This window comes from Neovison vison, chromosome 12 (genome assembly GCF_020171115.1).
Source record: "Neovison vison isolate M4711 chromosome 12, ASM_NN_V1, whole genome shotgun sequence".
Classification (NCBI taxonomy): domain Eukaryota; kingdom Metazoa; phylum Chordata; class Mammalia; order Carnivora; family Mustelidae; genus Neogale; species Neogale vison.
In genome coordinates this window covers 33,290,653-33,315,761 of record NC_058102.1, presented here as the reverse complement: position 1 = coordinate 33,315,761, position 25,109 = coordinate 33,290,653, and the positions used below count along the sequence as shown (strand labels likewise).

General features: G+C 35.6%; 1 protein-coding gene across 8 annotated transcripts in view; it reads right to left on the bottom strand.

Annotated features, from left to right (window-relative positions):
• Positions 1-25,109, bottom strand: part of MGAT4C (MGAT4 family member C) — a 710,876-nt gene that overhangs the window by 44,234 nt on the left and 641,533 nt on the right. For 6 of the 8 annotated variants that reach the window (XM_044228891.1, XM_044228890.1, XM_044228888.1 and 3 more), the window contains one exon: positions 360-409. The exons of the other annotated variants lie outside the window; for them this stretch is intronic. The gene's annotated coding sequence lies outside the window, so the exon portion shown is untranslated. The remainder of the gene's footprint in view (positions 1-359; positions 410-25,109) is intronic. 8 annotated transcript variants of the gene reach the window in all.

Here is a 25,109-nt window from a genome sequence, read left to right as displayed (position 1 = left end):
GTGTGTGCATACACACTCCAAAAGATACCTTAGTTTTATTAGTTGTATTAGGATATTTTAATTTTGTTCTATGACCTGGATTTTCTTCAAGAATCAATATATTTCCAAGTTTAAATCAAAACATCAAGCTACATGCTTTGATAAACTCAGAAATTTCCAATAAATATCCTCTAGTGTTTACTGTGAAAGTAGTATTATTGAAAAAACAGAAATTGCTTTTAATTAATGAGGAAATATCTTCAATTTAGGCATGAATAGCTACCCCAAAATGATTTGACTTTATGAAATACCTTTGACAATATATGAACTATTTGTAGCTTCTCTGAATTCTACTGTGAATGACAGATACCCAATCTCACCTTAAGAAAGAAGCTGTCAGAATCTGTCCTGTACAGAAAATGTTGATACACTGGAAAAAAGAAAGTCCAGTATTACTAATACAAGCCTCTATTTTATTATTAGTAAAAGTAAAATAAAAAGCATTATAGACAATTTGTTATTTCCCATGCAGTTTCATTATGCTTGTATTTATTAAGTTATCCAAACTAACAGAAAATATACAAATTTTAACATTTCGTATATGTATATCACAGACTATCCCTTTATATGAAGTAAAATTATTTAAAAGTTGTCAAATGTTTGAAGTATATATTATATAATATAAAGATATATACATTTATTTATCTTTTAACATTACCCTTGATATTTTTCATGGCAGTAAACAAATTGGTTATATTTTATAATATTCCATTTAAGCACAGGATTTTTGCCCTTTGGAAATAACTTCAGTCCATATTAGTTAGTTTTCCTTCATCTAAAAAGTACATAGGCTAGTTTGTTACAAATGTCTATTACTGATTTTTCCATCATATATAAAGACTTAAACAACATTCAAGAGATTGTTTCTGCTACAAAATTACAAACTCATTGCCTGGAACACAGTTTCCTATAGCATATCTGCCATACCATGTAACAAGGATATTCAGAAGAAAACTAGTTATAAGAAAATGAGTAACATGGATAGCATAGACATTTTCACAATATTTGTTCTTCCAATCCATGAGCATGGAACATTTTTCCATTTCTTTGTGTCTTCCTCAATTTCTTTCATGAGTATTTTATAGTTTTCTGAGTATAGATTCTTTGCCTCTTTGGTTAGGTTATTCCTAGGTATCTTATAGTTTTGGGTGCAGTTGTAAATGGGATTGACTCCCATTTTTTTCCAAAGAAATGGAACAAATAATCTTAAAATTTATATGGAACCAGAAAAGATCTCAAATAGCCAAAGGGATATTGAAAAAGAAAGCCAAAGTTGATGGCATCACAATTCCAGACTTCAAGCTCTATTACAAAGCTGTCATCATCAAGACAGCATGGTACTGGCACAAAAACAGACACATAGATCAGTGGAACAGAAGAGGGAGCCCAGAAATAGACCCTCAATTTTATGGTCAACTAATCTTCGACAAAGGAAAGAATGCCCAATGGAAAAAAGACAGCCTCTTTAACAAATGGTGATGGGAAAATTGGACAGCCACATGCAGAAAAATGAAATTGGACCATTTCCTTACACCACACATGAAAACAGACTCAAAATAGATGAAGGACCTCAATGCGAGAAAGGAATCCATCAAAATCCTTGAGGAGAACTCAGGCAGCAACCTCCTCGACCTCTGCCGCAGCAGCTTTTTCCTAGGAACAATGCCAAAGGCAAGGGAAGCAAGGGCAAAAAACTATTGGGACTTCATCAAGATCAAAAGCTTTTGAACAGCAAAGGAAACAGTTAACAAAACCAAAAGACAACTGACAGAATGGGAGAAGATATTTGCAAACAACACATCAGATAAAGGGCTAGTATCCAAAATCTATAAAGAGCTTAGCAAACACAACACCCAAAGAACAAATAATCCAATCAAGAAATGGGCAGAGGGGGCGCCTGGGTGGCTCAGTGGGTTAAAGCCTCTGCTTTCAGCTCAGGTCATGATTCCAGGGTCCTGGGATCTAGCCCCATATTAGGCTCTCTGCTCAGCAGGGAGCCTGCTCCCTCCTCTCTCCTCTCTCTCTCTGCCTGCCTCTCTGCCTACTTGTGATCTCTGTCTGTCAAATAAATAAATAAAATCTTAAAAAAAAAAAAAAAAGATTCTTTAAAAAGAAAAAGAGAAATGGGCAGAGGATATGAACAGACATTTCTGCAAAGAAGACATCCAGATGACTAACAGACACATGAAAAAGTGCTCCAGATCACTGGGCATCAGGGAAATACAAAGCCACAATGAGATACCACCTCATGCCAGTCAGAATGGCTAAAATTAACAAGTCAGGAAATGACAGATGCTGGCAAGGATGTGGAGAAAGGGGAACCCTCCCACACTGTTGGCGGGAATGCGAGCTGGTGCAACCACTCTGGAAAACAGCACGGAGTTTCCTCAAAAAGTTGGAAATAGAGCTACCCTATGACCCAGCAATTGCAAAGATACAAATGTAGTGATCTGAAGGGGCACGTGCACTGGAATGTTTATAGCAGCAATGTCCACAATAGCCAAACTATGGAAAGAACCTAGATGTCCACCAACAGATGAATGGATAAAGAAGAAGTATATATATATATTGCAGCCATCAAAAGAAATGAAGTCTTGCCATTTGCAACGAAGTGGATGGAACTAGAAGGTATTATGCTTAGCGAAATAAGTCAATCAGAGAAAGACAACTATTATATGATCTCCCTGATATGAGGAAGTGGAGATGCAATGGGGGGGGTAGGGGGGTAGGAAAAGAAAAAATCAAAGAAGGTGGGACTGGGAGGGAGACAAACCAAAAGAGACTCTTAATGTCACAAAACAAATTGAGGGTGGCCGGGGGGAGGGGTGTACGGAGAGGGTGGTGGGGTGGACATTGGGGAGGGTATGTGCTATGGTGAGTGCTGTGAAGTATGTAAAGCTGGCAATTCACAGACCTGTACCCCTAGGGCTAATAATACATTATATGTTTATTTAAAAAAAAATGATAGGGTAACTGGATGATGGGCATTAAGAAGGGCACATGATATGATGAGCATCATGGTGTTATACACTAATGAATCATTGAACATTATATCAAAAACTAATGATGCACTATGTGTTGACTAATTGAATTTAAATAAAAAAAAATTTAAAAATGAGTAACATGGAGAAAAGACCCTAAAGATAATGTATTTGAAGTCATGTGGGTATTCTTTGAGCACAGATAGTTTGAGGAATAAATATGCTGTTATGTTGTTTACTTTTCTTGACTATACTTAAATATGTATTTATATTTTAAAAAAATCAGCACTTCTCTGGGTTATTTAGGTATTTCCAAGGAAACAATATTATTGTTTTCTGGAGTTTTAAAATTCATATACTCTCAAAGCACAAATTCCTTTGTTATCTCCTCTGATATCTCCATCAGCTTTTTTCACCTCTACTTAGACATGCTTTGATCAGGTACTTGGTCAACAACAACCTCACCCGCGCTGAGATTTCTGTATTTTTCCTCCATTTTTAATTCTGTAGCTTCTGATTACAGCAAGAATAGCTGCGATTGGAGATTGATCTATTAAAATGGTAGTAGTCTTCTTGAGGTTTTTATTTCCAATAAACTCATTTCTCAATATGGAAGTATTATCACTTAATTGTTAGGGTTGGGCAGAAAGGAGGTAGTATTTAAAGAGGCCTCACTATCAATTCCAAGAAATTTGGTCTGCAGAAGGCTATAAAAACAGTAAGTAAATTCTAGCAAGCATTTGGTCTTTGGTTACAGCAGGGCATTTAGACTATGGACTTCATGTTTTTTAAACTTATGGATGGAACACATTGATGAAGGGAGTCCAGATGCTAAAAGTGGTAATCAGACGATAAGGTGATCATGAATGAGCTATATTGATTTTAGAATTTTATAATATCCTTCAAGACCAGGATGGCTGATAATGTTTTGGAATGAACTATGCCTTCTGACTCCCCTAGTGATACGAATTTCTAGTTCAAGATAGGTTTTAACAGATCTGATTTTTTTTTTTTTTTTACAATAAGTTGATGAATTTTCTGAAAGGCTGATTAACACTGGAAATTGCTGGTTTATCCTTGTATGCATATCACCAACTGGAAACTTAAACATACACAGAAAGCACAAGTTCTGGGCTCATTAGTAGCTTTTAAAGATTATATTTGGTTGATAATTGCTTATCTATACTGAGGAAAAATATTATAAGGGTGTCCTGTACATGAAACAAAATATTCAATTAGGTGAAAGGTAACTAAGCAAAGAAAATTTTCTCTGATTGTATTAAGTCATACATTTTCTTTTTATAAATACTATTTTGACAAAAAATAAGATTATTAATATAAAAATTTATCCTATTTGATATTTAACATACTAGATGGCATTTTCAGTGTAACTTAAATTATAATATATAGGCTTTAGTTGTATTTACTTTCATTTGGGGGTGATTATCTTCTTTCTAAGGCATTATTATAAATGATAGCTAATTTTATATATTCCTGTTTTTTAATGTGATAAATATTATGAATCATGTTACAAATCATTATATTAGCACAGAAATTTCAAAGAATTAAAAAAATAGTTGATGGAATTATTTTATTATTTTCAACAATTTCCAATATTCAAGCTTCAAATATTCAGATATTTAATATTATAGATATTTAAATCTATAATATGTAAATATACATTTATCAATATATAATATAATTATTTACACTGTCATAATAAAAATAATAATAAATTTCTATTATCCTTAAATTTTATAAATGCAAAGTTTGTTTCTGTGTAAAGTGAAAACATATGTTGGAAATACCTCAAAGTAATGCTAATTGACTAAGCATTCTGCAAAGAGATAGTAACCTTAAAAAAAATTAGAAATTTGTAATACCAATGGAAGCATTTTTCAGGATAACAAAATCTCAGCAGATGAAAAATATCTGTATGTTGACTGTATTCTGAAAAATACAAAGTCCTTTGTTAATGATATCTATTTGAATACACATTCAAGACATCCCTAATTTTTGGATAAATAAATTGCTTCAGTCACATAAATGTCAGGTATTACTATATTGTAGGTTAACTGATAATAATAAATATGTACTTTTGGTATCATTGTCAAGCAATTTTCTTCATGAGCATGGGAGCTGCTTCGAGAATCAAATCAACCAGGTGACATCATTCAGTGAAACTTACAGCAGATAAGGAACACAAAACATGAGAGAAAATGAAAGACAGAAAAATTACCTTTCTCAAAAAAATCTATGCTCATCTGAATCTTAAATCATGTATTCTTTTCCCTTCATATCATTCTTGATGGGGTTCTTACAGAAAAAAGTAATAGGTTGAAGTGACTGAGCTTCGCTGTCAAGAGAAACCTATGGTCAGGGATATATCGAATTCCCAAAGCTTTCATCATTAATATTTTATGAGTCTCACTGATCTGTCCTATCTAGAAGAAAAATTTATCTTTCATTTGTGCAAGCACTGCCTGACGAGCAATAGATTTCGTCCCTCTAACCCTCAAAGCCGGGTGGCAAAATGCGAACGGCAGCAAAGGCAGGAGGAAGCAAAGTGTTCCCTTGATTTCTTGTATTTGAGTCTGGCTGCACTTTCCAGGACTTGCAGAGTCAGCCAAGCAAAGGGAAAGATCTTTGGGGAACTATGAAGAGTGTCAGTTCTGGGCCAGCATGCTCTTGCCTGCGCAGGTGAATGCCCACATGCTTAAGCTGACTTCTAAAGCAGATGGTTAGCTACAGTGACTTTTCTGTTGTTAGTGTAACTTAAATGTTTACGAGCAAGTTTCGTGCCTGCAACATCAAGAACTCATGTTCTCAATCGTGAAAACGGCCCTCCTTAGAGATGAGATGACCAAACAGTAAACTGAAAATCTTCAAACACCTCCAGCTGAAAGGCAGCATGTATTGCTTCTTGGTAGGCTGTGGCTCGCCTCAGCTGAGCCTAAGAATGTTCAGGATGCTCATCTACGACCCTGGAGCTGAGTATTTCTTGGGTAGTATTCAACCTCAGAAAAATTAAAGCAGAGGAGGAGGATCCAGGACACCCTGTCACAGTCAAAACCATACTGTTAGGTCCACTTAGGCTTCAGGTCCATCTGGGTTCACAGGAAGTGGATATGGTTCTCTCATGTGGTAGAAAAGATAATCTCTGGAGAAATGTATGTAGTGTAAAATCAGGAGAAAAAACATACAAGCAAACAAAAAATTCTCCTGGTTTTGAATGAGTATTTTCTTTGGCTGGAAAATACAAAATTCAAAACTATGCGAAATAACTGTGCTTCTTTTCTTCAGAGCTCTTACCTCAATTTCTAATTACATATTAACTAGTATGATTATTTAACATCTTTCTGATCGTTAGAATAAAAATGAGACCGTGTTCATTTTGGTGCACACTGGTATCCCCAGTGTCTTGTACCCTGTTGGCAGGCAAGAGGTGTTGTGTAAGTTTTTGTTAAAAGATTTGCATATTTTTCATTTTCATCAGTGCCTACTAGCATGTTTTACATAATAATCCTCAATAATATTTTCGGTGGGAGTAATGATTTATTCAAACTGCATCAACAGATTATAAATTTACATAAAGTCCTACATTAGAAAGAAATTTCATACTAATTAGTTTAAGATTAATTTCTGGGGCTCAAAGAGTTGACCATCTAGCTGAGGGATAAAGAATATGTGTAAAAATTATATAAAATGTGAATTAGTGACAAAAGAACATATTAGCTGTAATTGTAAATAGGTATCACACACACAGAAATGAAGGGACATCCTTGATAATGAGAACTATATGAGTAAATACATTAGAATCAAAAGGATATAAACCACAAATCATAGAAAGTGTTGTTAGGGATGATACAGTTTAGAATGACCAATAAGAGAATATCACCCTTGTCTGTAAGAGCCATCTAATCCTACTTCTCTGCTTGGTTTGTTTAGTTTTTATAGCAGGAATACACATGATTACCATGAACTGGAAGGATCTATATTCAACACTCATGCTAATATAATATTGCCAGAGCTATATAAGAATGTTTCTTTTCCCAAAGTCCAACCAGTATCTTGCTTTTATTCAACCTCTCCTTGTGATTTAAGCATCTTTTGATATCTTTATATTCTCTTCTCTAAATACCAGTTCTTTTCTCATTCCCCTTTTCCTCAATTTGTTTGCCCAGCTCCTTGGCATCATCACCCAGATCTTACAAATGGGAGTGGAGTAGATAGTAATTTTTAGAGAAAAGTAGTCATTTGTAGATACTCTCTAGCTGAGTAAAATTGTTGCTAGCTGTTACCCATCAATGGATTTGCTCTACCAGTAATTTCAACAAATAATTTTTTCCTTTTAAAATTACTTCAAGCACACTTCTGAATAATTTTAACTAATTCAGTACTTATTTAAGCTTTTGTTTTGCAAATAATTCATTAGCCATATTTAGCTACATCCATCTTAGTTAAATTTGATGTCAGTTTGTAAAAACAATATTATTTTAACAAAAATATGCAGTATGAAGTATGTGAAATGAATAATCTATTTAAAACAGTAATTTGAGAACTAAGTGTTAAATAAGCAAATACCAGATGCTGATTGGGAAAATATTCTGGACAGTTTCCTTGACTTTAAAATCAAAATAGTTTTCTTTAAAGCTAGTATCAAACTAATTATATTACATCATTTTGTATATATAAAAGATCATTCTTTATACTCCCTAGACCTTGAAAATTCTCTGAACTTGATGATACCATATTAATATATCTGAAACTATGCAAACTCTTTCACTAAATGTTTTTGCTTGTATCCATGAAGATTGTTTGGTAGCTTTTGTGTTGATATAAGTCACCAGTAATTCCCATGTTCTTCTTTCCTACTCAAAACATCATCATCTGGATTTAGTTTTTAAACCTATTCACTTTTTTTCTTCATGATTTCTATTACCTGCAGTAATGCATGGCTTTTTATTCGTGTCATATTTTGCTAAGTAAAATAATGTTTTTCTCTGTTCATTTGTTTGCTTGTTGATTCCCTTTTTTTTTTTTTTTATTTCACAATAGTTACACTTTATTCAAAGACCAATGGAAAAGTTTTAAAAGTTAAATTCAAGTTAGAAAATTGGGGATTTGGCTAGGTATATTCCCCTAGTGACTCATTTTTTTTCTCTCAGCCTTAAAGCATTTAAAATTTGTGTAAAAAAAAAATTACTAGACGATATGGACTTTCATAGTCTTTCCATTACTACTGAAAAACCGGGAATGTTAATTCACAAATTCCAAAGAGGAACCATATAGTGAAGCCCAGAAGAAGGTTGGAAAGTTCACTGGGAATCTGGAGTGGAGAGAGGGGGAGTAACATTGGAAACTACTCTTTTGTGACACAATAGAATATAACAACGACCTTCAGGAAAGATCATGAATTAAGGGCAGATATTTCTGGCATTTTCTTGTTAAAACTTTGGGAGCTCTCTTTGTACTCCAAGCATCCAGTCTCTGAGTAATATTCTTCTTCTCACAACTACTGTTTGTCTTTTCAGTATAGCCCTATATAAATAATGTCTATCGTTCCTTCTGGCCAATTAGATAAGTGAATGTGGTAACATATTGCCACAATAAAGTCTGAAAATGCAAATCTGATCAGATCACTCTCAACTCAGATCCCTTTATTAGTTTCTCAATGTCTATTTGGTTAAATAAAGTCTTTATTTATTTATTTATTTTTAAAGATTTTATTTATTTATTTGTCAGGGAGAGAGAGCGAGTGAGCACAGGCAGACACAGTGGCAGGCAGAGGCAGAGGGAGAAGCAGGCTCCCCGCCAAGCAAGGAGCCTGATGTGGGACTTGATCCCAGGACTCTGGGCTCATGACCTGAGCCGAAGGCAGCCACTTAACCAACTGAGCAACCCAGGCGTCCCTGGTTAAATAAAGTTTTTAGCCACATGTTTTTCTCCCACCAAGAATTCTATGCCTCAGCCACGCTGAAATATCTGACGTTTGCAAACACATTTCATGTAAATTTTCATGCTTCAGTGCTTTTGAACATGTGCTCCATTTTCCTAGACAAAACTCTCATCGTGTGCCACTCTGTTAGAAGCTCTGTAAATCCTACAGTGATGTTGGTCACTCTCTTCTTGAGACTACAATGAAAGGAGTTTGCATCTTACTGCAGACTTTCTGTGAATGTCTATTTTCCTAGTGCTGTGAACTCAAGGACAGAAATCATGTCATTTTTATGTTTAGAACATCACAGATATTCAATAATTGCTAAATGACAAATGTAATGAATTAATATGGCATTTTCTCACTAATTGGAGCTATTTAAAAAAAATTAATGTTGGGGCGCCTGGGTGGCTCAGTGGGTTAAAGCCTCTGCCTTCGGCTCAGGTCATGATCTCAGGGTCCTAGGATCGAGTCCCGCATCAGGCTCTCTCCTCAGCGGGGAGCCTGCTTCCCTTTCTCTCTGCCTGCCTCTCTGTCTACTTGTGATCTCTCTCTGTCAGATAAATAAAATCTTTTTAAAAAAATTAATGCAATAAGATTTCTCCAGAAAACAGAATTTCAAATTCTATGCATTGCTATTTGAGGAATCATTTTCGGTCTGGCAGTTCTTTCTGGACCTGTTAAATAACAGATTGCTATAGATTTACTTATATGTATGGACTTCTGAAATCTAGATTTTTAACTTATGTTGCCTGACTTTGCTTAGTCATTAACTAAACATTTGTTTAGATTGTTTAATAAAAGAGAAATAAATAAAAATCTACATTTAATGAACACTGAGTACTTTTATCTATATATTTTAGCAATTAATAGGACTTGGGGATCTAAATTATCCGCAAATTGTAATATTCCTTCATAATAATTGACACATAAGTGCTATAATAAATCTTCTAGAAAAATAGTACAATCATGCTAAAAAGCCTCACCAAATGATGACAGCTCTCTTTCTGACCATTCCTTATAGTTGTTTGTGTAAATAGTACAAATCCCTACAAAATCTATAAAATATTTTGTTTCATGTCAAATAAAATAAATATTCAAATTCTTCCAATAACCTGTTTCAGTAAGAAAAATAACCTTAATGGTCTACTCATAATGAGGAATATTTTCCCCAGTAGTTTACCTAATATTTAATAAGGCTTACAACTCATTTATACCTTAAATTTTATACTGTCTTAATTCGGTAAAATGTTTTAAATGCATTATTATCTTGGTGTAAGGTAGTGATCGGTTTCTTTCTTTTGTACGTGGCTGTCCAGTTTTTCCAGACAGTTTATTGAAGAAACTGTCCTTTAGCCCTGATATATTCTCGGCTCCTTCGTCATGAATTAATTGATCATATCTGCAAGGGTTTATTTCTGGATTCTCTATTCTGTTCCAATAATCTATCTATATATTTTTTTTTCCCAATTTATTTATTTTCAGAAAAACAGTATTCATTATTTTTTCACCACACCCAGTGCTCCATGCAAGCTGTGCCCTCTATAATACCCACCACCTGGTACCCCAACCTCCCACCCCCCCGCCACTTCAAACCCCTCAGACTGTTTTTCAGAGTCTATATTTATTCAAATGCCATAGTGTTTTAATTACTATACCTTTGTATTCAAGTTTGAAATCAGGGAGCATGATGCCTCTAGATTTGTTCTTCTTTCTCAGGATTGATTTGGCTATTAAAGGTTTTTTTTTTTTTAGTTTCATGCAAATTTTAGAATTATTTTATTTCTTTGGAAAATGCCATTGGAATTTTGATAAGGATTGCACTGAATCTGTAGATTGCTTTGGGTAGTATGGATATTTTGACAATATTGATTCTTCTAATCCATGAGCATGGAACACTTTCCATTTATTTGTGCCTTCTTTAATTTATTTCATTAGTGTCTTATAGTTTTCAATATACAGGTCTTTGGGTACAAAGGTGCAAAACCCTTTTCCTAATGGTTAAATTCATGCCTAGATATTGTATTCTTTTTTAGAAAGATTTTATTATTTTTTTGTCAGATTTATATAGAGAGAGCACAAGCAGGGGGAGCAGCAGGCAGAGGGAGAAGAAGGCTCCTGATGAACAAGGAGCCTGATGCAGAACTCGATCCCAGAACCCAGGGATCATGACCTGAGCCAAAAGCAGACACCTAACTGACTGAGACACCCTGGCTTCCCTTATTCTTTTTTTTAAAGTTTATATTCAGAGGCGCCTGGGTGGCTCAGTCATTAACCGTCTGCCTTTGGCTCAGGCCATGATCCCAGGGTCCTGGGACCAATCCCCACATCAGTCTCCCTGCTCAGTGGGATAAATGAATAAGTGAATAAAATGATAAGTGAATAAAAATACTAAATATTAAATAAACAATTTATTATTATTAACTAAATAGTAAATATAATTAAATATAATGAATAAATATTAAATAATAAATATTAAATAAATATTAAATAAAAATGGTAAGTGAATAAAATATTCACTTAAAGAGAGGGAGCACCCAAGTTGGAGCTGGTCAGAGGGAGAGGGAGAGATTGAACCTCAGGCAGACTCTGTTGAGTGTGGAGTCTCATGCAGGGCGTGACTTTACAATCCTGAGATCATGACCTGAGCTGAAATCAAGAATCCTGTACTTAACTGACTGGACCACCGAAGCCTCTGGATATTTTGTTCTTTTTGATGCAAGTGTAAATGATATTGTTTTCTCTATTTCTCCCTCTGATAGTATATTATTAGTGTTTACAAACACAAGAGTTTTTGTGTATTGATTTTGTACCCTGCAACTTTACTGAATTTATTTGGAGTTTTTTGATGGAGTCTTTAGGGTTTTCTACATTCAGCATTTTGTTATCTGCATATTAGTAACAGTTTACCTCCTCTTTTCCAATTTGGATGCCATTTATTTATGTTTATTCCCTAATTCCCCTGGTTAGAACTTCCAATACTATGTTGAATAGAAGTGGTGAGAATGGGCATCCCTGTCTTCTTCCTAATCTTAGAGGAAAGGCTTCCAACTTTTTACCATAGAGTACGATATTAGCTGTGTATTGGCAACTTTTTTTTTCAACAACTTTTAATATTATCTTTACTTTTCTTTTTTCTTAAACTTTTTTTAAAAAGGTTTTTATTTATTTATTTGAGACAGAGAGAGAGAGCACAAGTAGGCAGAGAGGCAGCCAGACAGAGGGGGAAGCAGGCTCCCCACTGAGCAGAGAGCCCAATGTGGGGCTTGATCCTAGGACCCTGAGATCACGACCTGAGCTGAAGGTGGAGGCTTAACCCACTGAGCCACCCAGGCACCCTTCTTTACTTTCCATATCAAAAAGGAGACCACAAGAAATTGGGTAACTTCCCCAAAGCAACAGATAAAATCTGTCTTTTTAGGTTTGAATTAAAATTACCTCATGATATATAATGTAGAAAAATGTCCCTGACATTTTTTTACATAGTTTAACCGTGATTTCAATCAAAATGCAAGAGTTCATCCAACTCTTTTACATGTTTTGTAAAAAGCTTACTATTTTCTTTATCTTTTAGACGTAAGAACATTATTTTCAAGTTTTTTCCTTAAATTCTTCCCAATTTCAATTTTATTAATGAACAGTCTTACGTTTACACAAAGCATTTACAAATATATCCATACTTTCTAGGAATACTATTTGATTTAGAAGAAATATAACACTGCACACAAACATTTTATTCAATTCAGAAGCCACCATATTCTGTTTCCTTGGAAGAGTGAACAGCTCCTTATGTTCACCCAAACCCTTTCTTTGTCGTCTGTTCTTCTCTTTGCTCACATGTTTGTTCATCCCTTTGTTGATTTCTTCTCCCTTCAGAAGGAACCATAATCTTCTTGAGGAGCTGGGTTGAGACAGGGTTTCCAGTTTCCATTCTGCGGGTCGGAAACACCCGTCTCTGTTCTCTTGTGAGAGACAGATAGTCCATTCCACCTCCTCCCTCCCTCCTAAAAGATATATCTATGCTGTAAGGAGCAAACATAAGAAATTTAAAGCCTCAGTCTGATGTGATCTATATAATTAATAAAAACTTCTCTATGTAGTCCATGGTAACCATGAAAGTTTATTTATTTATTTATTTATCACACAAAGCCACAGTGTGAAACTTCAATTTGAACTGATTACAATGAACTAAAATGAGAAGGATCTGTGTCCTTGGTTCTTGCTTCTCTCTCTTGTCCATCTCTGTGTGTTATAAGCGGTCCCTGATAGGACTTGAAAATTTATCATCTCACACTGGCTACCTTATGATGCAAATCAGTACACTGAAACTGAGCAGAGAAATTGGAGCTGAAGGTCTTACACAGAATGAAAACAGAAATAAAACAAGAAGCAAGAGAATGGATACACGCCTTCTTTGTTCTCAAAGAAGGTGGAGAAGGAAACATGCAACTATGACTGCCTACATTTTCAGTTTTCCCAAAGGAAGCAGAGACCTCTGGATATGACAGACCTATTTCTGGCTCAAGGCCTCCCTATCAGGTTTTTGATACACACAGGCAAACCTCTTGACAGACTGACCTCTTTTAAGTCATTTCACTAAAAGAATAAATAATTGCTTTTCCATATAGCATTTTTAAAAGGTCCCATGTCCATTTTAAAAGAAAGGTTTTATTTCTTTAAACAAAAAGAAGGTACTTAGGTAACATTCAAACAACTTTCACAATTATGAATTGTAAAGAAACAGAAATGGTCTTTTAATAAAGTTTAAAATCCATCCAGTTGCTCAACCACTCGTGCAAAATACCCATTATAACTTATGCCATTGTTATTTAATGACATCACAATACCATACTCACACAACTTAGAGAGTCCAATAAAGTGGAAGTAGTTCATTGATATAATTGTAATAATTCACCACTAATGATAAAGTTCTATCCTAAGAATTAAAATGCTATGGAATGTATAATTGCCTAATTCATAGCTGTTGAAAGAAAGAGAATGCAAAATGATTTAAGAAAAGTGATGTGACAGGCCTATTTGTGGCTCAAGGCTTCTCCATCAGAAGAAGTCTTTAGACAGACTGACCTCTTTTAAGTTGAGAGAAACATTTCTTGCTCAGATTCTGGATCTTCAGAATATTTATTTGAAGATTTCAGCCCAACAAAGACTCATTTCTTCTTTCAGAAAGTGGCTTTACAAGAAGAATCCTGGGTTTGGAAGGATGACAGGGAAACTTCTTGGTGGACAGACATTTCTCAATGCTAGTAAGGAATGGGGTTGTCCAAGAAAATCCTTCTGTAGAAAGTAATGGGTCAGGGAGAGGAGTACTTCATAAGCTTCCTGGAGAACAGTTGTGGAGAACACAATACATTTCTGAAGACTTTTTTCCACTGAATTCCATTTTAAAGAATACTGGGCCGTCTATTCTATGGACAGAAGGCATGTAACAGATTATGAGTCTTGCTGGTCTAGGTTGATTATCAGAGGCCAAAAAAAAGAGTGAACTTTCCTGCCATGCAGAGCGACAACAGCAGAAGTCGAAGTGTCAACAGGGAACATAGATCTGGATCTATATAACTCCTTTCCACTGGATACGTTCCTTATGAACTCAAAGGATTTCCTGGTTCTCTTGGGCTTTTGCCAAATGCCAAAATTGCATTACCTCTCTAAAGTTTCAAACGTAACATCCACTTTAGTTAATTTTGGTCTGCTATGCGCGATCTTTTTCTTAAGTCCTCATAAATAAATTTTCAGACCAGCCTGTGCTATCATCAACCACATATCATACATTTTCTTATCAGGGGCAATGATGCAGATTTTTAAGGAACAAATTAATTCTTGTTTGGTTATTTTTAAGCTCTGGTTTTTTTGTTTGTTTGTTTGTTTGTTTTTTGTAGGTATTCAATTCTTAAGGGTTCTGGTTCATATCTCTGCTTTGCAACATTATTATTCCTCCCTCAAAACTATTTCTTTCCTCTACAATGAGTTTTCTGGGAGAGCAGTTTTTTTTATTGTTGTTAATTAGTTTGTTTTCTCAGTTCTTAATACAGTTCAGTCATTAAGATTCTGATGAAGCTTTTGAACCTCACTTTCAATCTCTGCATTTTCTGACTCTAAGGATTCATTCTCATTTTTGCAGTTTTGAAATAAGTCATAACTTGTTTTATAAATACATACACTCAAACACACACGCATACACACACACACCCAGAAAAGGCCTGCTTCTCCTTCCATTCGTCTGTCTGGCTATGTGAAGGCCGGAGCCAATGTAATCTGTAGTTGGGGTGGGTGTCTGGGTTTTATGGGTTGTTGAAGCGTTCTTTTTACCATCCCAGCTTTTTGAGCCTCTGAATATCTTTCTCCACTGGGCTGCTATGCCCCCAGGCGGCTGTAACAATGCAACAGGTGAAACGCCTGTAGGCCAAGGAGTAGGCTTCCTTAGCTCTTATCTCTGTCACGCCCTGGGTGGAGGCCCTCTGTGAATGTTACAGAATTGCTTCCTGATGGAGACCCTCCTTTGTGATGGAGAGTTCTTGGAATTCTAACCCTCACTCCAACCCACAAGACCACTAATAACTTGTTAAAAATTGTGTTGATTTCTCCTTGTTCCTTTTTAAAGCAGACTGCCTCCTTCCACAGCAGGGCCTTTAGGGATAAAAACAGTCATGGGGTTTTTTTTATTCTGGGAAGGATTCATCTTTTTCTGGAATTTGGCCATGTAATTTTGTGTCTTTAATTCTTTGAGGAGTTGAAAATAAGATTTTATAGCTTATCTGGCTTATTCTCAAGTACTCTTTTAATAAACATCTCCCCACAGATCTCTGTCTCCTGATTAGGACAACCCTATCTACAAAGATATTGATTCAAGTCAAAATTAATATAATACAGATTTACTTCTCAAAAAACTGATTCCACCAGCAATGCTGTTCCTTCCACAATTGACTGGGTCAATAATAGCATTCCAAACTAGAAAATCATCAAAGTATATGCATGAATTTTAGATTTTGATTATTTTTCTGAAACTTATTACCTACAGTAGCAAAGTCTCCAATACTAACATTCCACACATAACATGGCACTGAGGGGGATATGAATTTATGTATTTATTTATGTATTTATTTATGAATTTATGTATATGGGAGGTTGAATAAACAAATCTATATAATATTCTCATTCTCATAATTCTATTCTATCCTTTCACTCCCCCAGGCCAATGAGAGTCATTCTTATCTCTATCAATTTACCAGGAAATCTTATAAGCCCCATCCTTACTATACACCCATAATAAGACGATTGTTCCCTAAAACTACTGTTATCACTTTGGTGCAAAGATACTGTGATTTCTTACATAGCTTTAACTAATAATATGCTTTAAACTCATTTCCACTCGTTATCTCACTTCATTGCCTACCCTCAAACTATTCTAGTTAGACTAGATCAATCCTATTAAAATGAGAGTCAGCTAATCTGTCACTCTACAAGACTCATTATAGTACTTTCTCACTCTTTTGAAATAGGTGTTACAAAGGTCTAAAACGCCCTCGCTGATCTACACCTTCCTTGACCTCATCCTCCCTTCCTTGCTGCTTCTTCAGGGTTCAGCCACACTGCCTTCTTTTGTTGTTCTGCGCATATTTGTCTGTGAGCCTTCTGAGGTAGAAACTTTACACTGGATGTTCCAGTTTTCTCTTTGAAATATTCTCTTCTAACTATCTACATGGCTCTAACACTTACCCTCCTTCAGGTCACTGTTCAAATATAACCATCTCAGTCTATCCTCACCATTAAAAGGCAAGTTCCTCTCTTTAAATGGGCATTCCCATACCCTCCAACTTGTCCATTTTCTTCTTCTTCTTCTTCTTTTTACCATTTATCACCTTTTAACACGTATAACTATTTTTTATTTGTTTTCATAGACTAAATTGCAAACTTTGTAAGAATGGGATTTTTTTTTTTTCTTTTTCTGATGGTTTGCAAGTACCTGGTAAATAATAAATATAATAGACACTGTTGAAAGAATGAATCAGCATGACAGGAAAAAGCTAGTCAACCAATCTTTTCCTTTTGAATAGAGTCAATCAAGGTATTTACCAGATATTTTTTCCCTAAATTTCAACTTTGGTATAAATTGATGGTCTGTAATGAAATTTCCTATAATAATCCTTATTTGTATAGATGGCAATTTTTTAAAAAAAGATTTTATTTATTTATTTGACAGACAGAAATCACAAGCAGATAGAGAGGCAGGCAGAGAGAAAGGAAGGGAAGCAGGCTCCCTGCTGATCCAAGATCCTAATGAGGGGCTCGATCCCAGGACCCTGGGATCATGACCTGAGCTGAAGGCAGACCCTTAACCCACTGAGCCACCCAGGTGCCCCTGGATGGCAGTTATTTTTGTCATGGCACACCCAGAGTATTTACCCCCTACCAGGTCCAGAAAAAATCAAATCAGATGTAGGATCATGTTTTGTGTTGAGTTCTTTTTTTTCTTTTTTTTTCAAGATTTTATTTATTTATTTGACAGAGAGAGAAAGAGAGCACAAGCAGGTAGAGGGGCAAAGGGGGAAGTAGACTTCCCAGTGAGCAGGGAATCTGACTCAGGGCTCAATCCTAAGACCCTGGGATCATGACCTGAGCCAAAGGCAGATGCTTAATAGACTGAGCCACACAGGTGCCCCTGTGCTGAGTTCTAATAATCAAGTTAATTATTATTATTATTTTTTAAATTGACCAACCAAGAAATAAACTCATTATTTTGCCAATATCCATGGGAAAACATGTACCTAATTTGCTTATTCAAGGGAATGCTGATATTTCTAAACAGGGATGAAATGGAGATTAGTATTTACATTACCATCTACTCTAAACTGCATCTAAAAACAAAGCTCACAGCTTATGTAATAATACAGATAGACCCAAGGTAAAATTATAAAGTTAATATTACTTTTCTATTCAGTGGCAGGCTATGGAGGATATGACATGAAAAATCACTAAGACAGTAGGAAAGTATACTCACTCATATTGAATGCATTGTGAAAATACCATAGCAAGAAGCTATTCAACTTTTGTAGGTTAGGAAAGTATCAAGGCATCATGGGAATATGGAAACAAGGGGAAAATATAGATCCAAAAGAAAGTCAAAGCTTTAAAAAAAAAAAAAAAAGGCAATCTCTTTTAGGGGGAGAAATCAATAGGCACTATGAACTAAAATTCAGAGGCTCAAACAAGGCAGGAAGATAGCCCAGCTGTGTTTGGGGGAGTAATACAGTTATGTAAATAATTTATAAAACATGCTTTACGGTTGGCTTATAACAGCATCATTTAGGCCATAAAATATTTATTAACTTTACTTCTGGTTATCAACAGTAGCATTAGTAGTTAACATTTATATAGCCCTCATGAGTGCTGCTGTGTTGTGTAGCTCTAGGGAGCACAGTCTATTTACATGTCAGTGATTTCTCTTAGTATCAGGTGATGTCTTAGCAATGACATTATGTGCCAGGGCTTTACAGATGTTATAATTCACTGAATCCTCCCAATAACTGTATGAATTTGGGATTCTTATCATTAACCTTATATTAATTTCTCTCCAGAGAAACAGAATCAACCAAAGAAATACTATATTTATGTATACGGATCTCTCTCTCTTTCTTTCTTGCTCTCTCTCTCTATATCTCCCTGGCTCATGCTATTACGGAATATTAGAATTTCCATGATCAGTCATCTGTAAGCTAGAAGACCAAGAAAACTGGTAGTGTAGTTTTGCTCTGAGTCCAAAGACCTAGGAGCCAGGAGAACCAATGGTATAAATCCTGGTCTGAGTGCAAGAGAAGACTAATGTTCCAGCTCTAACTGTCAGGCAGAGTGCACAAATTCTCTCTTCATCTGATTTTGCTCTATCCAGCCCCTCAACTGATTGGATGAGGCCCACCCACATTGGAAAGAGCAATCTGCTTTATTCGTTCTACCTATTCAAATGCTAATCTCATCTGGAAACATTCTCATAGACATATCCCTAAATAATGTTTGGCCAAACATCTGGGCAACCACCTGTGATTCTATCAAGCTGACCCACAAAGCTAACTATCACATTTCCATTTTACAGATCTAATGACTAAAGAAGAGAGTTAATTAACTACATTGCACAAGTCAAATAGCTAGTAAATATTGCAGCCCAGATTTTAGTGCAGGTAGTCTGTCTTCATGATCACTGTTTTTAACTAGAACACCATACTTGTCTTCAAAACAAGACTTATCGAATACCTTCAGTCTTTTCGGCATTGTTCTTATTGCTTGGAAATAGCAATTAACATAAAAGCAAATCTCTTGCTCTCATGAACTTTCATTTCTATAAGGGTATTCAGACAATAAGTAACAGCTTATGCATAGGGTGTTTATTTTGTGGCAACTGCTGTTCAAAGCTCTTTATAAATATTAGGACATTCAGTCCTCACAACAGCCCTATGAAAGATTTGCCGTTATTATCCGTCTTTCATAGACAACAGAACTAAGGACAAAAGGATTAAATGACTTGCCTGAAGTACAGAGCTAGTATATGGTGTTTGCCCTACTCTTAAATACTTTACTACACTCTCTTAGTTCTATTGCAACAATCCTAGCGCTCATGTTACTAAATTAATTTTTAAGAAAAGACTTCACAGCAAAGACACTCAAAACTTTTCTAGAAATTCTTGCACTTCTTTTTTTTTTTTTTTTTTTTAAAGATTTTATTTATTTATTTGACAGAGAGAAATCACAAGTAGATGGAGAGGCAGGCAGAGAGAGAGAGAGGGAAGCAGGCTCCCTGCTGAGCAGAGAGCCCGATGCGGGACTCGATCCCAGGACCCTGAGATCATGACCTGAGCCGAAGGCAGCGGCCTAACCCACTGAGCCACCCAGGCGCCCCTCTTGCACTTCTTTTATTATCTGTTTTTCCTCCCGACTACACTTTTAAATATACTAGGTTAAAACAACACACCTGTTCTTGTTGCTACTCGCAGGAAACAGGAAGAGAAAATGATATAATTATAAACAAGTAATACAAAGTAAAGGGCCAAATATATTTGTGAGTATCCAAAATGTGTATCTACATATATTTATATCCATGAGTCTTATATGACTGATGGATAGGTAGAGACACACAGACAGGCAAACATATTGATACATATGCATTCTCTCCTCTTTCTTACTTCATGTATTTTGAGCAACAAAGCAAAGGGTAGATGGAAAGATGTTTGGATAGGTGAATAGTAGATAGATGGATTGAGTAGATGTATACATAGGTAGGTGTAGATGAATAAGGGAGACTGAGGGAGTAAGGGCGATGAGATGAGGGAGACTGAAAGGGTGAGAATTACATATACTAATTAATCAGATAAAAGAAACATTAACTGAGAGAGATGAAATTGTACTGGAAAAAGAGAACACTGTGCCAATATATTTACTTCCTTTTTTCTCAGGATAATTTTCCCATGAGAATGATCTCCTTCCTTAGATCCTAACCCAGGTAGTTAGTTTTCTTCTTTGGAGAAAAGAAATAGCTAAGATTCCTTGACCTTTAACTGAAGTTTCACACCATTAATAATATTATGGTATTGGAATATCTGAAAAGACTGGGAGTTCTATTTCCATTCCTTTATGCAATGCATACTTCAAAACAAGTGCATATGAAAGGATAAAAAAAATCAGTCAATTATTCAGTTTTTGAGGGCTCTGAAGAATCTTAAGAGATCCACAAGTACTCAGATACTCAAACTACAAAGCTGACTTCTTTAAAAAAATATGGATTATTCCACAAAGTACAGACTTTAAGTGTTTGTTGATGATTACATGCCATTCTGTAATGGACATGGAAAAACAAGTATTTTCAAAAGGTACTTCCGTTCTTAGGATTTAGGTGAGTCTCGATTAGAAAATATATTTTCAGAAGCAGTCTTTTCATGCATTGAGAAGTGTATATTCTGAAGTCACCAGAATAAAACATTTGGTTAAATGAAAATTTAACAGATAATCTTATTTCTGATACTGTTTCTGTCTAATGTCATGAAGGGAAGAGACAGCTTGGTTTTTGCAGTTTCTGAAGAATGTATATGTCAATTCAGTTTAAACTTCAAATTCATATTTCATAGTGGAGGTCGTGTAAATTTCCATCTTCTTTATAGAAACTCTTATTTAATTCAACAGAAGACAATAGGTAATATTCTCGGTAATAAACAGTTCTTTTAATTTTAATGTTTAATTTAGCATTTTTTTAAAATATAAATTCTCTTACGTCTTAATTTAATGACAAAGCACTTTAGATGAAATATCCATGCTTTGTTATTTTTCCTCTGCAGAATGAAGAACACCCAAAGGAAGTTGAATGGGTATTATCAGTTCACTGGGTCTTAATCTGATTGCCTTAGTTTCCTTACTTTTTTACCCTGATTCTATCAACTTTGCTTTGGGCAAGATAGCAAGGTATGGTTTTTAACATTTCTCTCAAAGGTTGCCTTCCTGAAAATGATTTCCCATCTGACATGAAGATTTCACATTGAACTGCTAAGGGGACTAGTTCTCACACTGTCTTCCACCTCAACATATCTGAAAGATAGTATATAATTCTCTTGATAATAGTGGCAAAACAAGGATTTTATAAAAGGTAAGCAGCACATCCCTGCAGGGTGAGATTTATAAAACCGTGAGAAAAATCCAACATACCACTTTATTACCACTTTTAAATATAGGAGCTGTTTTTTTAACTTAAGCAAACACTTTAACTCATTCAGATTTTTTTAAAAAAGATTTTATTTATTTATTTGACAGACAGAGATCACAAGTAGGCAGAGAGGCAGGCAGAGAGAGAGGGGGAGAAGCAGGCTCCACACTGAGCAGAGAGCCCAATGCGGGGCTCTATCCTTAGTTTGATACTGTTTCTGTCTAAAGTCATGAAGGGAAGAGACACCTTGGTGTTGTGACCTAAGCTGAAGACAGAGACTTGAACTCACTGAGCCACCCAGGCACCCCCTCAGTCAGATTTTTAATAAATTATTCCTTCTCTAAACTAGCCTACAGGAGACCAGGAATCAGAAGCAAGACCCCATTAGATAGAAGGAGTTCAATAAGGAAAATAAGAGGGGAAAAACACTGATGTTTGCTGAGAAGAGGAGATTCATGTCAATACAGTGTATGAACAAGTAGAACGCCCTGTATTAGGCATCCGGTCAAATCATTGCATAGAGATGGCACTTGATAAATATTTTTTTTCAGATGAACGGGACTAGGATAGATTTACTCAGGGGAATAAAAGGACACAGAAAACAACCTTAATATCTCTTATAAATATAAAAACCTGAGAGATTATCTCTCCTACTTCTCCATTTAAGAATTGTGCCTAGTATCATCACTAAAAGGGTAAAGTTGAAGAAATCATAGCAGACTCGCTGAGAGTTCAGGTAGCAGTTTGAAATGTTGAACAATGAAAGTCAAAGAAAAAGGTCAGACTGTGACTAAAGAAAGGCACATTCAGCAGTCTCCTCTTTAAACTAAGGATATCCAGTGGTCATCATTAAGTATTCCTCTATAGTGCAGTCTTGTCTGATGGGAAGCTGTGGATTAGAAGGACGGCTGGAATATAAAGGCAGTAAAAAAAAAAATGGGTATTCCCCTGCAAATTTACTGAAATTATAGTATGAGTGAGCTATACACACACACATACACACACACACAAACACATTATCCATTTCTCCATAAGTGTTATTGTATGTATACGTGTGTGTGTGTATATATATATTATATTGTATATATACAGCTTATATAGACATGTATACATAAAAACATATATGGAAAAATGGATAGTGTATATAGGCAAAATACATAAAGATTATATATGTGTGTGTGTGTGTGTGTGTTAAAACTACAATCACATTGCTGTATCTGTAAACACTAGGACAATGGGAACGAGGTAAAGTGGAGATTGTTGAAAGCAGGTTCACAGCTCTAAACTCATTGTTACTCTGGTACATGCTCATTGAATGGAATGGCCAAGTCATCAGCTTGCTTTCTCTCTCTCTCCCCACCACTTCTCCTTCTTTTCATTTTCCTTTTTTTATTTTCTAGTTGACTTCCTACCCTATTTCCATTCAGAGTCTCCAAAGCTCTCCCTGCCATGCTCTGTCACACTGGGTGGCCATAGAGAAGAGCTCTCATGACTTGAGCCCTGGATAAGACTATTTCTCTAACCTTCCAGATGCTTCTTTTCCATGTCACACTGCCTTGCCACTGTTTGAGCCTTGTTTTGGCAGGTGCTGTCCTGCCCAGGCATCCCTTACTTATCACAGTGTGGGCTACAACTCTTTACCCTCCATTCTCTGATCCTCCTATCTGGATTTTTGTTTGTTTGTTTGCCACCTGCTATATCTAAACATTCTTTAGCTAGAAGCTATTACTGCTTTGCCTTACCCAATCCAACTCCTTTCCTTTCACTGGGAAAGCACTTATGCTTGCTGTTATAGGTGACTTATTTGGGTTAGTTTACCCCCTAGCAAATGACTCAGGCTTTTATCACATACTTATGTTCTTGTTTATTTTCCCTTATGTTTTCGACTTTTCTATTTTATTTTGATTACCATGAAAAATAAGCAGCATATTTTCATGTTGTAAATGATTAAATAGAATATTTAAAAATGTTTAGAAATATATGCAGTGCTATTAAAGCAAGAGCAGAAAGTTTAAAGGACTATCCCACCTGTCTATGGCTCATCTGTCATAGAAACTTGTCAGTGAACACACATACACCCACCCACCCTCCCACACACACACACACTTCAAATTTACCACGCATTCAACTGGAATCAAGACATTGCAACTGGAATTCCATATCCACTTCCGTAATAGTGGTAGGTAGTTGGAGTTACATGTTTTACTCAAAATTAGTAGGTCGAAAGAAAAAGAAAGAGGTTTATTAACCAGAAGGAGAACATATTTAAATAAATATGCTGCCCCATAAACCTAGCTTCCCAGTGAGAGGATGATTAAAAATGTAATTATGGCTTTCCATTACTGTAAAAAACCTTGGGTAACAAAATTAAGGTATTTAATTTTTAAAATAGGCAAAAATACTCTCAGCATGGAAATATCTGGATTTTTTTTTGAAAAAAATTACATGTGAAGTCAGTGTTATAAATAGTGTAGATATTTTCTAGGCATTCAACTTAAGATAAAGAAAAAAAATTAAAGGTGAATGGTATTTAGTTGATGTGAGTAGAAATCATTATTTCTCTGCTATTCAAAGGAATGTGAACAGAGGGTGTGGGTTCTAGAATATAACATAATTTTAGGGGCACCTGGGTGGCTCAGATAGTTAAGCATCTGCCTTCGGCTCAGGTCATGATTCCAGCATCCTGGAATCGAGGCTCACATAGGGCTCCCTGCTGGTGGGCTCCCTGCTGGTGGGGATCCTGCTTCTCTCTCTCCTTCTACTCCTCCCCCTGCTTGTGCTGTCTTGCTCTCTCTGTCAAATAAATAAATAAAATCTTCCCCCAAACCCTATAATTTTAGTATTCTATGTTAGAGAAAATACATGTAGTTATTGTGGGTAAGACAGCAGGGATACTGAAATGTGAATAAAAAATATTGGAAAACTTTCTAGATGATGGGTTATGTTCCAAAACCACATTCTAGTGACCTACAGACATTAAAGAACAATAATGAATTGGTTTTCATTGTTATTGATTTGTTGCCACAGTGACTTTTTACAATGATAGGAAGGCAGCATAGTCAAAGTGATTTAAATTTTAGAGCCTGTGATCCAAATCAAGGATGAGTGGTCTTTGGATAGAAATTACAGCCACTGGATAGAAATTACAGACCTTATTTTCATCTCCTATACATGCAATTTATTATACTTTTACTTCTATTTTGATAGCTGTTTTTTTGTCCACCAAATTTACAAATTCACCAGAAATCCAGCTATCTGCAATATTTAAGAGATAGTGTTTCCCTAGTACAACTGATAACACCAGGGAGCAATGGCCAAGATAGCTCCTGAACACGGTATGGAGAATATTTGCACATCTAAGTGATATTTGCACTATTGTGGTGGATGCAACTTTTCTGCATTGACACCTTGCTCAGTTGCTCAGTTACAGAAAGGGCAGAGAGATCACGCCGAT